The sequence below is a fragment of the Varanus komodoensis genome, unplaced genomic scaffold, assembly GCF_004798865.1.
Source record: "Varanus komodoensis strain SLA01 unplaced genomic scaffold, ASM479886v1 scaffold11, whole genome shotgun sequence".
NCBI lineage: Eukaryota > Metazoa > Chordata > Lepidosauria > Squamata > Varanidae > Varanus > Varanus komodoensis.
In genome coordinates, this window is record NW_025335317.1 from 32526400 (window position 1) to 32539550 (window position 13151).

Consider the following 13151-nt stretch of genomic DNA (forward strand, 5'->3'; position numbering starts at 1 on the left):
ATCAGCTATAAGCACGTTAGGCCCAGCCCTGAGATTTCAGGAACTGGCTTCAGGCAGCTGATTAGCAAAGATGCTTTACCAAGATGCTTTTCTTGACCTAGTTTTATCTGCTAGGGAGCACCTCGTAGTCACCCGCTGCAGACGAGGTCACTGCTGCTTCGTCAAATAGAGTTTTGCAGACTCTGGATACTCTGCGAGGCCCAGCAAACTCAGGCACTCCACTGGGGCTGCTGGCAGCCCCTTTCCCACCCGTCTTGCATGGCATCTTGCCCAAATGCTGGCCAGTGGTGGGGGGAGCGAGAGCACAGGCTGGCTGGATGCCTGCCTGACCACTGGCCAGCCAGCCAAACAACTGACTGACGCACGCATTGGCAGAGCCACAGGGTGGCTATTGCAGCAGCAACAAAAACCAGCCATCCCCGGCCTGGACTGGTGGCTGCTGCCAGAAGAAGAGCAGAGGTCGTAGGGCAGGAGAAGCAGAAGGCTAACACTCTCCACTTGCCCAGGCACCCTCGGAGGTGGCTCGAGAAGCCAGCGGAAGGGAAGGGAAGGAATACAGAAATGTATTGCAGGGGAACGTCAGGCTCTGTGGTATGTCGACTTGGGACAGTGCGGGTGGAGGGGAAAAGATTTACCATTGCACCAGTTCTTGGCATCTTTACTTAGAAAAGGTTCTACAGGATTCCATGTTTGTAGGGTTAGAGCCAAGAGAGCGTGAGAAAAAGCCAGGGGGAAAAAGCGCACAACAAGGGCAGGCTGTGAAAGGAGAGAGAGAACAAAGAGAAAGAAAAATACATTCTAAAATGTCCCATTAAAGCAAAAGTGGACAACTTGTGGCCCTTCGGATATTTTGGCTTGTAGCTCCTGCACTAGCCCTACCCAGCATAGACTATGGTGAGGATGATGGGAGCTGTAGCTCAAAAAGCTGGAGGGCCACAAGTCGCCCACCCTTGGGTTAAAGCCCGGGCTGCACGTGGGGGTGTGCTGTACCGTTCTGCCAAGGGCAGCAGAAAGTCTTGGGCCGGCCCTGGTTCAAGCAGCCCATAGACAGGCTAGTGGACAAAACCAGAGAGCAGAGGAGCAGCAAAGCAGTCATAACATCTCCTCCCTGAATGTTCCTCGTTTATCGTACATGTACTGGAGCCTCAGTAAACACAGGAAGTGAGTATAACAGACTGATACCGGGGTGAAGAAAGAAGATATAATTATGCTGTTTCTCAGGACAGATTTACATAAGATGCCTTGAGCAGTCAAGGTCTACACTTAAATTGGGACATTTGTATATGAACCAGATGATCAGAGATAAGGCCGACAGCTGTTCCGATGACCGTGGCAACTCTTTGCCCTGACACTACGAACAGGGGAATTGCTACCAGAGCTTGATTCACATGTTACATTTGAGCGTGACCTCAAGGACCAGGAGAACTGTTTATGTACAGCACCAAGCAACTGTAAATCCTTGTTATCTGCCCTTATCTGATGGATGAAGTTGACAACAATTCCTTTCTGCTATTTTATAGCCCTAGGTGAATTATTTCTAATATTGGTTATTAAAGGGACTCATCAACTGAATGGTGCTTTCAGCTGAATAGTGCCCCAACCTCCTTATACCAATGCGAATCATGAAAATTGCATACATTTTGGTATCGTGCATTGATAATTCCCACTTCCTGGAACCCATAAGTCTCCAGTGAAGTTGAAATGTTAGGATTTGCAGTGTGACCTCAGCTATGTTAACTCAGAAGTATAACTGAATTCGGCTAGATTTGCTTCTAAGTATGTGCTTGTAGGAGCTCCATGGAAATCAGTCTGACTTGTTTCTGAATGAATGGAAGGATTGGGCTGCTAGTGAGCAATCGTATGCATGTTTTATTCAGAGGTCCCACTCTTTGCAGCTGTGCTTAATCTCCTAGTAAGTGCATAGAGCATCAGTATATATTGCAGAGGTGAAAGACAGATAAAAACGAATGTAAATGAGTAAATGCCACCAGTGTCGCAACAATTTTGCTGCGCTGCTACAAGAAACGCCATCAAGACCAACATGCTGAAGTCAGTGAAAGCCAATGGCTGGATTTACACCATCACAAGGCCTCTTTTCCCTCCTCCCCACATGCCAGTCACATGCTGCACAATTCGCCTAGTGACACCTGCAGTGTTGTCTGATCCTGATGAGGTACATGAAAGGATGGCTTCCATACCATCCTAGAACCCATGGCTTGCTGTAGGGGCCTGGGGTGACTTGGAAGCCACGGCTGCGGTGCATCTCGCCAGTTTCAGACCACACGTTAACCCATATGCTGCAAGGGTAATTAAGTAAATCACATGATGTGCAACCAGCACACAGGGAGCGTGTGGATCTGGCCAACTGAAATCTCTCCTATTTTAGTGTAAGTCCAACTTCAACTGACCTGTTTGTAGATTAGGAAGCTAAAGTTCTTCGACTTAACAGGCCATGGGGGAGAAATAAGCTTTGTCACCAATTCCACTCCATTCTCAAATACTGGGGTCATGCTTTTCAGATTGTTTAAAACAAGGAGAGAGTTAGATTGTATGACAAAAGGGAAATATTCCAGCTAAAATGGCTGTGCTTTCTTGCTTCGGAAATTTAGGATACCAGTTTTGGTGAGAAGTATTTAAAGACAAGGACTATGTGTAGCTAGAGCTAGGTTAGCAAAGGGGGCGTGGTACCGATCACCCTCCATCATTTCAAAAAGAGGCTTCATGTCTGTAAAGCTCCATGCTACTGGAATCTCTTGCATTAAAGTAGTCACAAAGAAGATGAGAGGACAACGTCAAATAAAATTTAGCAGCTGTGATTTTAAACAGCTCAAATCATCTTTGCATTACAGACAGGCCCCTAATCTCTGAGGACTGATAACAACAGAGGATTGTGACGAAAGCAGGGAAATATAGCTATGATGCTGCATTTGAGAACAATGGCTATATTATAGTTACAATTAGACTGTCTGCATGTCCAGAAGCAAAGGGAATTTCCTTCCAAATACCCAGGAAGAATCCCTCACTTTTAACAGGTAGCTGAGCAGAGGTGAAGGCAAGTAGCAAAAGCGATATGGTGCCCGATGTCCCCATTTCCTCATGTCACCAGAGGCCAGCCAGAGGATGGGGTCAACTGGGCTCGTCTCCCTTGCCATCCCTGGGTCCTTCTGTGCACTGACGTGTACAAAAGGCGAGGGGCAAAAATTAGGGAGAGAAAACAGCTTCTTCTCTGCCTCGAGCTGCGAAATGATGGGGCTTGAGTCCGCCAGTGCAACTGCCTTCCCAGCTTGATATCAAAATGGCTGGATGCAGAACCTCGCTCAATGCAGCAAAGCTAAGCCTCCATCTCTCCGCTCGCCACACACTCCTCCCCTAATTCCACAACCGCCGAAATCACACCTCTCCTCATCAGCCTCCCTTCGAACCACGCAGCCACATTACAAAATCGCAAAACAAGGGTGGTCTTCTGCCTCCCGCTTTTGTTTTGCAATTTTAGAGAAGACAAAGGGGCGATCGCTCCGAAGGCAATATATCATGCCCCGGCCCGGCCACGGCTGGCAGGAGCGCCCTACACGCGACGGAGAGAAGCCGAGCGGGCCTCGGAAGCCCTTCGATGCTGCTCCCCGAAGGGCGGCCGGCGAAATCTCCTTCGCCCGGGGCGACACGCTGCCCGCGCTCCGAGGCCGCCCTCCGTCCTGCGAGCGGCTGGCTTCCCTGCCTGCCTTGCAGAAGCACTTGAATATGGATGCCCCTTCCAGTTTCGCGGACGGCGCTGTTTTATTCAAACAGAGACGCATTTCAGCCTTCCGAGATTTGCACAATCCTATTTGCATGGGAGGTTGGGCAAGCGGAGCCCGGCGTCGCCGAGCCCGGCTCGCAGACCTCCCGCACGCCGGGAGAGGAGGGCACGAGGGGAGCGGCGGCGCCCTGGAGGGAGGGGAGCGCTCCGGGGTGAAGAAGGCATCCGGACAGTCCCCCCACCTCCCCGCGGCCCACCGGCCGCGCCTCCCGCAGAGGAGGCCCTCGAGGCGCCCCCAAGCGCACCCCCGGCCTCCCGCCCTGGCCGAGCGCCGCAGCGCCTTCCTTCGCTCTCATCCGTGCAAGCCCCCCACCCACCCACCCACCCCACTGGGCCGTTCCTCTCCCCATCCGCGGTCCGGGCGATCCAAGCCGGTTACCTGCTCAGCTCCGTGAGATCGGCTGGGCGGCGGACTGGCCACACGAGGTCCGTGCTGGCAGGAGCGGATGCGGCAGTCGCTGCGAAGTGCCCGGCGAGGGAGGCGCTCTGTCCTGCTGCTGCCGTCTCCGATGGCCGGCACACGAAGTCTCTGGGGCCGGCCGGCTGCCTCCTTCCTTCCTTCCCTCCCTTCTTCCTTCGTTCTCGGTGCCTGATGCGCACTGAGGTTACCGGCGCCGTGTGCCTGCGCTCACAGTTCCTTTCTCACTGTCTCCCTCTAGCTCCCAGCGCCTATTTAAACAGCCACCACCTCCGGCGGCCACGCCACATGGGCTGACAGCTTTGCTCTCGCTGCAGTCCAATGAGAATTGGGGCTGGGCCTGCCGGCGCAGACCCTGGGCCGATGCCAGTCCCCGGCCACACGGAGCCCTCTCGCAATCGCCGGGGGGGAGGTGAAGGGGAGGAGGCAAGGGGCAGCACCCGAGAGCACGCGCTGCCCCATACTCGAGCCGCCTGGGCAGCGGTACCAGGCGGAAGCCGGGCCAGCCGTGCAACTGCGCATCCTCTGGTCGGCGCAAGTCTGCACGCGCGCGCGTGCACACAAGTGCGGGGATGCCTGTCCTCGTAACCTCCAGCAGCCCCCCGGGCCAGGCGTGCCTCCGCTCCCACGAGCCTGAGCTGACTGCCGCCCGGACTTTGTTTTGGAATACAACTGCGCCTTGCAGAGGTCACTGATGGAGCCTGGCATCGACGCAACACGCTTCCGCCAACTTCAGTCAAGTTCTGCTTCTCCCATTTCGAGCAAACAAATTAAATGGTTCCGTTTACTACTTCCCGCCACCCCTTCTGAAACTTTTATGAAACGTCTCCCGGGAAGGGGCAGCGTGTGTGTGGACGGACCTGCCTGCCCTCCCCCTCCCCCGCCAGGGGAGTTCAGCAGCGCCGCCTTTCCGCGGTGGAGCTTCAACGGAACGCGCGTCTTCCCTTTCTCAGGCCGTCCCGGGAAGTTGCGCCGTGCTCAGCAGCGCTACCCGAGTCTGGCACCGGCGACCGAAGCGAGGGCGTGGCAAGCCCGCCGGTCTTCGGGAGGTCGCGGGGCCCGTGCGTGGAAACGGTTGGCCTGCCCAGTGCCGGGACTTGGGGCAAGATGCACATGGAGGTGTTCTCATTCAGCCACAGCTATGTGCGGGAGTGAGGGCCTTTCTTATGAATCACTACGTGGTGCAGCTTCCCCAAGGGTCCTTCAGAGCGTTGGACTCCAACTCCCAGCATCCCCATGCTGATGGGGAGCTAATCCAACGCCTCTGGAGGGCACCAGGCTGCAGGGAAGGCTGCAGCAAACCCACAGTGCAATGGAGTGTGGGATACCGGTGGAATTCGCGGCGGCGGCGGCGGCGGCGGCGGCTACTGCTGCGAACCGGGAGAGGAAGCATGAATCCAGCGCCTCGCCGAGCGCTTCGCTTTGCCTCGGGAAGCAACTGGTGTCCCGCTGGGAGACGAGCGTGCCGCGCCGCCGGCCGCGTTACACTCTGACCGAGTTCTCGGCATCAGACCCGGCGAGTACAGCGTACAAAAGCGAGAAGCCACATTTTCCGGAGAGCCCGAAGTCATCGCCTGAACCGCCCAATCGGAAGGCCGGGGGCTGTGGGCGTGCACGTTGCTCGCCCAATCTCGGAGGCTGTGTGGGTGTTGCTAGGAGATAGGGTGATATGGTGACTGTACGAGGGGGACGGCTCTGTTTAGGAAATGAAGCTGACGGTGATGCAAGAAGCGCCTGTGAATTGTGGCTTATTTCAGGTCATTCACCTCACGAGCGTGTGAGCTTCCCGGGTTACTGTCGTTCAGTCCGTAAAGCAGTCTCCGGCGAGGTTAAGTGCGCTCCCGGGATTTGTCCCTCGTCACACAGCCCTGGGAGGCGGCTGACTAGTTTGCCTTATGGCTGCGCGGCACAGCTCGCGGCTCTCGCAGCCTCTGCCTGTCTGCGTTTGCCTTGCAGGCGCTGCTGACAACAGGTTTCTCTTGCCGCTTCGGACTGGGAGCTTGTACAGTCTTGTCCGCTCATCGCCTTCTGCCTGCACTAAGCTTTCCTGCTGCCCACTTGATGACTGCCAGCTCCTAGCAGAAGAGGGAGGAGAAGGCGATCAATGGCTGCTAATCCTGATGGCCATATGCTCCCTTCCGCTAGTAGAGGCAGTGTACCCATGTGCACCTGTTGCAGGGGAACATGGGTGGGGAAGTGCTGTTGCCCCAGTGTCCTGCATGTAGATTCCCCATGGGCAGCAATTTGGCTGTTGCGCTAACAAAATGCAGGGCTAAATGGCCCCTTGGTCTGATCCAGTGGGGCTGCTCATATTCTCATGAGCTCACACCCTACTGCTTTGCAACCTATACAACAAAGAAGCCACCCACTTTCTTCCTGAAGTGGATGCATTGCACTTTAGTCCACAAAAACGTAGCTAGGAGTCCCCAGCATTATTGGGATGTTTGGCACATGTGGAATTTTGAATGTGTCATGGGCACTCTCACAAAATGGCTGCTATGAGAAGGTTGCATCTCACAGCCCATGTACAGACACTTTTATAACCTGCTAGTTACATACACCAATACAGAGTGTTAAGTTTCCAGATAATCTCAGTGAAACCGGTGATACTAAAAGAAAAGTAACCTGCCCAAGATCAAGACAGAGGTGGGTTCTGAAGTCCAAAATATAAAGCCACTCTTCTGAACCCAAATAAAGTTGGTGCTGAAGCACAGCAATTTCCTTTGCAGCATGCCAGCCTCTTCATTGGAAAAAGAAATCTTAAGGCATTAGAGGGGAAAGAAGATCCAAGGCACATGCTTTAACAATATCATTAGTCTTTAAGATGCCACAAGAGTCTTAAACTCACCTGGGTAGCATGTCAGGGAGCAACTGAAAAAAGACAAAAACAAAGTGAGTCAGAAAGGGTCTGCCAGGCCATCTAGTCTGACCCCTGGCTCCAGCTGGCTCCACTCATGTAATCCCCAAGAAGCTCCAGGCAGTATTTCTAACCTGCAAGGTGAAGGGCTTGGAGTGTTGGGCTAGGGACTTCTCTATACAAGGTGTTCCTTGTGTGCATATGATTCCTTACTCATGGTTGTCTAAGGCTGCTTAATACCGGGGATTCTCAATTTTTCTTCACTCATGGCCCCCTTCTGAGCCTCATGGACCTCTGTGACACTCCTTGTAATAGCTGATAGCTGGAAAAAGGTACTTTACCATCTGCACAGTTTGCTAATCTAAACTGTATCATATGGTTGAGTTTCCAAGGAATATAAAAATTATTGATTACAGATTATTTTCTCAGTAAGATATTTATTGTAAACTATAATAATTTTAAATATTTATGCTGCTGAAATTTAGCAGAGAGAATGAGATGTAAGAATTATGGCGAATGATCATACATCTGGCAGTTAAGTTTGGGTGGCTCCCTCAGAAACCTCTGGTGGCCCCTTGGAAATATGGCACTTCCTGTGGTCCTGTGGAATATGGCATGACCCCCTAGGAGGGTATATGGCCACGCTGAGAACCACTGTTTTACGCAATGTCATCTTGTAGGGTCTGTCCCAGGCTTTGCAAGAAAGAGTAGCATCTGGAAATTGTGCTATGAAAGACTCATATATGTTTGCAGTTCTACAATACTGCAGTGCCTACTTGTGGTTGTGTTATGGAATATACATGCAAAGGTGGAGCGAGTGGGGAACAGAAGAAAAACACGCTAAGTAGCTGATCTTAATCCCACAAAGAATCTGGAAGCATAGTTCTTGGTAAAATGACAGGCCCAAAACCTTGTGCAGAGAAGCCCTGGGACTGGGAAGACTAACATTTAGTTCTCTGCTCAGCCACAAACCTGATTGGGTGACTTTTGCGTAACCTCTGCTCAGCCTAATGTGCTTTACTGGGTTGTTGGGAGGGTTCAGTGGGGAGGGGAGAACCAAGTACACCGTCCTGAATGCCTTGACTCATATCTCAGAATGAGCAATACAACAATTTCTAGAGCCCCTATTATTTATCCTTCTGTGTTCAATTATGGTTACTTTCTCATTCATAAATATATTGCTACAAATAAAAGAAATATTTTTGGATTGGGTATTTTGCTTCCTTCTATTATGTTTCAAAATGTGTATCTCAAAACAGGCCTATTCATTCTATTAAACCATGTTTATCACTCTTCAGCCCCAAAATCTCTCTAGTGTCCTCCCCAATCTTATGACCCAGAAGATGAGGCTATTCTCTACAGCCCAACATCAGCGTAACAAAAAATGTAAAAGGTAGGAGAAAGGGGGCTGGGATAGATACGGACTAATTCTGAACAGCTAGATTTTGTGTCTGTTCTCAGTATAAAATGCTCTACATGTTCTATCTTCCTAGTAAGAACAATTTTCTTTGCTTGGCTCAACTCACTGCCTGTGCCCACCTGGATTCTCAGTGTAGCACAAGGAAGGGGAAAGGGAGGATTCCACCTCCTGGTTGTCTGATCTCCAGCTTTGAGCTGGATATTAGAAACAGATCAGGGATTCTGTCAGTGTCCTGGCCACCTCACAGTCTGTCTCCCTACTTGAATTGGTGAAGGTGGTCTCAGATCTGGTGGGGAAGCCCCTTGACTCACAATTTTGGAGGACCTAAACATTTATGCTCCTTCATGGATCACTGCCTCGTCATGGCAAAGGGGCTTGCGTAGCGCAATGAAGGTATGAGCCTTGCCATTCAGGGCCACCCAAGACGGACAGGTCATAGAGAGCTCTGACAAAACGTGATCCACTGGAGAAGGAAATGGCAACCCACTTCAGTATCTTTGCCATGAAAACCCCATGGACAGTACCAAAAGGCAAAAAGATGTGACGCCAGAAGATGAGCCCCTCAGGTTGGAAGGTGTCCAATGTGCTACTGGGGAAGAGCAGAGGGCTAGTACTAGTAGCACCAGAAAGAATGGAGCGACTGGGTCAAAGCTGAAAGGACACTCAGTTGCAGATGTATCTGGTGGTGAAAGGAGAGTCTGATGCTGCAAAGATCTATACTCCATAGGAACCTGGAATGTAAGATCCATGAATCAAGGCAAGCTGGATGTGGTCAGACACGAGATGACAAGACTGAATATTGACATCTTAGGGATCGGTGAACTAAAATGGACAGGAATGGGTGAATTTTATTCAGATGACCATCAGGTATACTACTGTGGGCAAGAATCCCTCAGAAGAAATGGAGTAGCCTTCATAGTCAATAAAAGAGTAGGAAAAGCAGTACTGGGATACAATCTCCAAAATGACAGAATGATCTCAGTTCGAATCCAAGGCAAACCATTCAACATCACAGTAGTCCAAGTCTATGCCCCAACCACTGGTGCTGAAGAGGCTGAAGTTGACCGGTTCTATGAAGGCCTACAACACCTTTTAGAATTAACACCAAAAAATGATGTCCTTATCATCTATACAAGAAAGAGCTTAATGTCCCTGATAACTACGATGGGGTGGTCACTGACCTCGAGCCAGACATCCTGGAATGTGAAGTCAAATGGGCCTTAGGAAGTCTGAGCAACAACAAAGCTAGTGGAGGTGACAGTATTCCAGTTGAGCTATTCAAAATCCTAAAAGATGATGCAGTAAAAGTGCTACACTATCCCAGCAAATTTGGAAAACTCAACAGTGGCCACAGGATTGGAAAAGGTCAGTTTACATTCTGATCCCAAACAAGGGCAATGCCAAAGAATGTTCAAACTACCGCACCATTGCACTCATTTCACATGCTAGCAAAGTTATGCTCAAAATCCTACAAACTAGGCTCCAGCAGTATGTGGATCGAGAACTACCAGAAGGACCAGAAGCACAAGCAGGATTTTGAAGAGGGAGAAGAACTAGAAATCAAATTGCCAACACATGCTGGATCATGGAGAAAGCTAGGGAGTTCCAGAAAAGCATCTACTTCTGCTTCATTGACCATGCTAAAGCCTTTGATTTTGTGGATCACAAAAAATTGTGGCAAGTTCTTAAAGAGATGGGAGTACCAGGCCATCTTATTTGTCTCTTGAGAAACTTATATGCGGGTCAAGAAGCAACAGTGAGAACTGGACACGGAACCACTGATTGGTTCAACATTGAGAAAGGAGTTCGGCAAGGCTGTATACTGTCGCCCTGCGAAGAAGGGGACCCCATGGACAACATTCCTCCAGTCCTTCCTGTCCTCCACCATCCCCCGGAGTCCACTCAAGCTCACACCAACTGCTTCAGTGACTCCATCTAGCCACTTCTTTCTCTGCCGTCCCCGTCTTCTTTTGCCATCTATTGTTCCCAGCATTAGACTCTTCTCCAGGGACTCCTTCCTTCTCATTAGGTGGCCCAAGTATTTGAGTTTCATCTGCAGTATCTGGACTTCTAAAGAGCAGTCAGGGTTGATCTCCTCTAGGACTGACCGGTTTGATTGCCTTGCGGTCCAAGGGACTCGCAGGAGTCTCCTCCAGCACCACAATTCAAAGGCCATTAGTAGCTAAAATGTGCACAAGTCACTGTCCATTTTAGAGACAGTAGTATGTGAAAGAAACCCTGTCTCAGCCCATTTCCAATCCTCATATCGGAAGTGTGCAAGAAATCTGTCCAGCTTAATCAAACCAGATTTCCCGGTTTGGTACATCCCTAACTGGAGCAGGCTTTCAGAATCCCCAGGTGGAATGGCTGGAGCTCCTCTTGATGGTCTATTTACTTTGTGGGATGTGGAGATGACTTGGGCTTTAGTCACAATTGTTCCTAAAATGCCCCATTTTGTAATTCAAAGCCCATTTAACACCTTAGATTTCTGGAGAGGTACTGGCGATGAAGTAGGTGGAAGAAAGCTCAGTGTGAATTTGAATGCAGGTAAATGCTCCTTATCAAACATACAGTGGCAGTGAAGAAGGAATAATTCTTCTCCATTACTGCACCTGCAAGATACTACCAAATGGAGCTGTTATAGGCATTTCACCATCCATACGACTTGGCCTGCAGCACGATAAACTGTAGAAGAACCTTCCAAGGCCTCCTTTAGTGATATGTTTGCTTAACACTGCAAGGATAAAATCATTCATATTTGATAAGGTTTCCACAGGTCTGTCAAGCAGTGTGCCCAGAATGCCATCTAGACATGTTTCATGTCTTAAATGTCAGTTGTTATGTTCTGAGGATGTGGACAAGATGACTGTGGCCTGCCATATGTCTCCTCAGTTCTTGCCCATCCTAGCTTAGAAAATCTAGCCAAAGATGGTGGATTTGTGGTCCAGGAGGTGATACATGCCTCCTTACAAGTGCAATTCCAGTCACTTCAAAGATGACACTGTGGTGTTGGTATAAGATGCTTTATTGTATTTTTCTGATGGCATGCACCTGCGAAAGCCTCATAAAGTGACTCAGCATTAGCTGGGGAGATGACAGATGAGCCTACTGGTAAGCCAGATGAATGGTTGATGTAACTTGTTTGGCCAGGAGGGTGGAGATCAGTTTGCCTTTTCTGTGTCCAAAATGACAAATGAAGAACAGGATGTTCTGTTAATGGATAAGACAAGGGCCTCTGTACACTGAGTGGACTCTGGGCTCCAGCTGGGAAACTGCTTGAGGAAAACTGGCAGCATTGTGTCTTGGTTTAATTGAAATTAGGATGTGACTTTTGATAAGAATGAGTAATTGGGTTTGAGGGTCACCTTGTCCCCATGGAAATTGAGGCAAGGTGGCTTCTGTCCTAGGATGCAGAGTTCAGAAGGGTTGTGTACACAGGTTACAGTGACCAAGAATGCTTTTTCATAGTTGGAAGATGGAGTTCTGTCCTGGTCAGCATTCTGAAGTATTTAGCAGTTAGCTGGGTTTCTACCACAGAGAGAATCCATGAGGGAGTTAGTCTGTTGATGGCATTGTGCTAGGCTGATACTGTTGCCAGGTATGCTCTGATGGATGTAAGGCTAACCTCTTTAAGTGATAGAAGGAAGTCATGAAGGACTAGTATGTCACAGGATGCTGCATTCTGTTTGACGACAAAGTTCTGACATTTTGCCATTTTATTGCATAGGAGGTATGGGTTTGCAGGAGGCTATACCTGGGTGGAAAATGCATGATGCTGAGTACTCTCCACATGGTGAGGCAAAGGAATGTCAGATCTGGATGTCAGATCTGTCTGTTGCTCACTGAAATGAATGACTAGTCTGAATGGAAAGTGCTAGGAAAGTAGCAGCAGCACAAACTGTTAACTGCTGGAGCCACTAGAAAGTGATTATAATGAGTTCCATCATCCTGGATCTTGTATATGCTTGTGATCACTGAATGGAAGGTGATGATTAGGCAAGACCCCCAATGTGTGAGGAAGGGGAAGAACAGAAGAAACCTGAATATAGAAAGAACTTATTTTTTTTGCTTGTGAGATAGAGAAAAGTCCAAAAAACTGCTTTCACACCAGTGCAAAGGAAGGAACTGAGGTGGCAGCCATGCCTGGAGCATGCACAGAAGAGGATATGAGACACCTGCCAAAAAAAGTCCTGTTTAACTCTCGAAAGTTCCAAATGCTGTTCTGTGTAGTTGCATAAACCATGTAAGTGAGTCACAGAGACCACAAAGTAGAATGTACTTTCCCACCCTAAAAAGGCAGATTGAGTTTTTCTCTCCGCCAGAGTTCTCTACTACAGATTTTTTTTCCTTTCAAGAGAAGGGAAAAAGAGAGAGCAGTCCAACCAGCCACTATATTGTACAAATATTAAATACTTGGAAGACACTTCCAGCTCTTGGAGAGTTTTAAGCTTTCAGCAGTAATGTTCACAGGGTATAATTAATTTCTGGGTCAAGTGCTTCCTGGACTGCCGCTTGTGCCCTCCAATTGATGCGGGGTTATTTAGTATGCCTTCCTGGGAGAGTAGACCAGAGTAAGAACTATCCTCTGTCTCACTACCAGCCTTTGAGCAGCCATTTCCAGGGAAGTATTTTCTCTATGGTTGTTGCAGCCATCCAGGAA

The 13151-nt window shown here is 49.5% G+C and overlaps 1 protein-coding gene across 1 annotated transcript in view; it reads right to left on the minus strand.

The window, feature by feature from the left end:
- Nucleotides 1-4437, minus strand: part of FASN (fatty acid synthase) — a 54736-nt gene extending 50299 nt beyond the window's left edge. The window contains exon 1 of the mRNA XM_044419942.1: nt 4176-4437. The gene's annotated coding sequence lies outside the window, so the exon portion shown is untranslated. The remainder of the gene's footprint in view (nt 1-4175) is intronic.
- Nucleotides 4438-13151: the final 8714 nt, after the last annotated feature.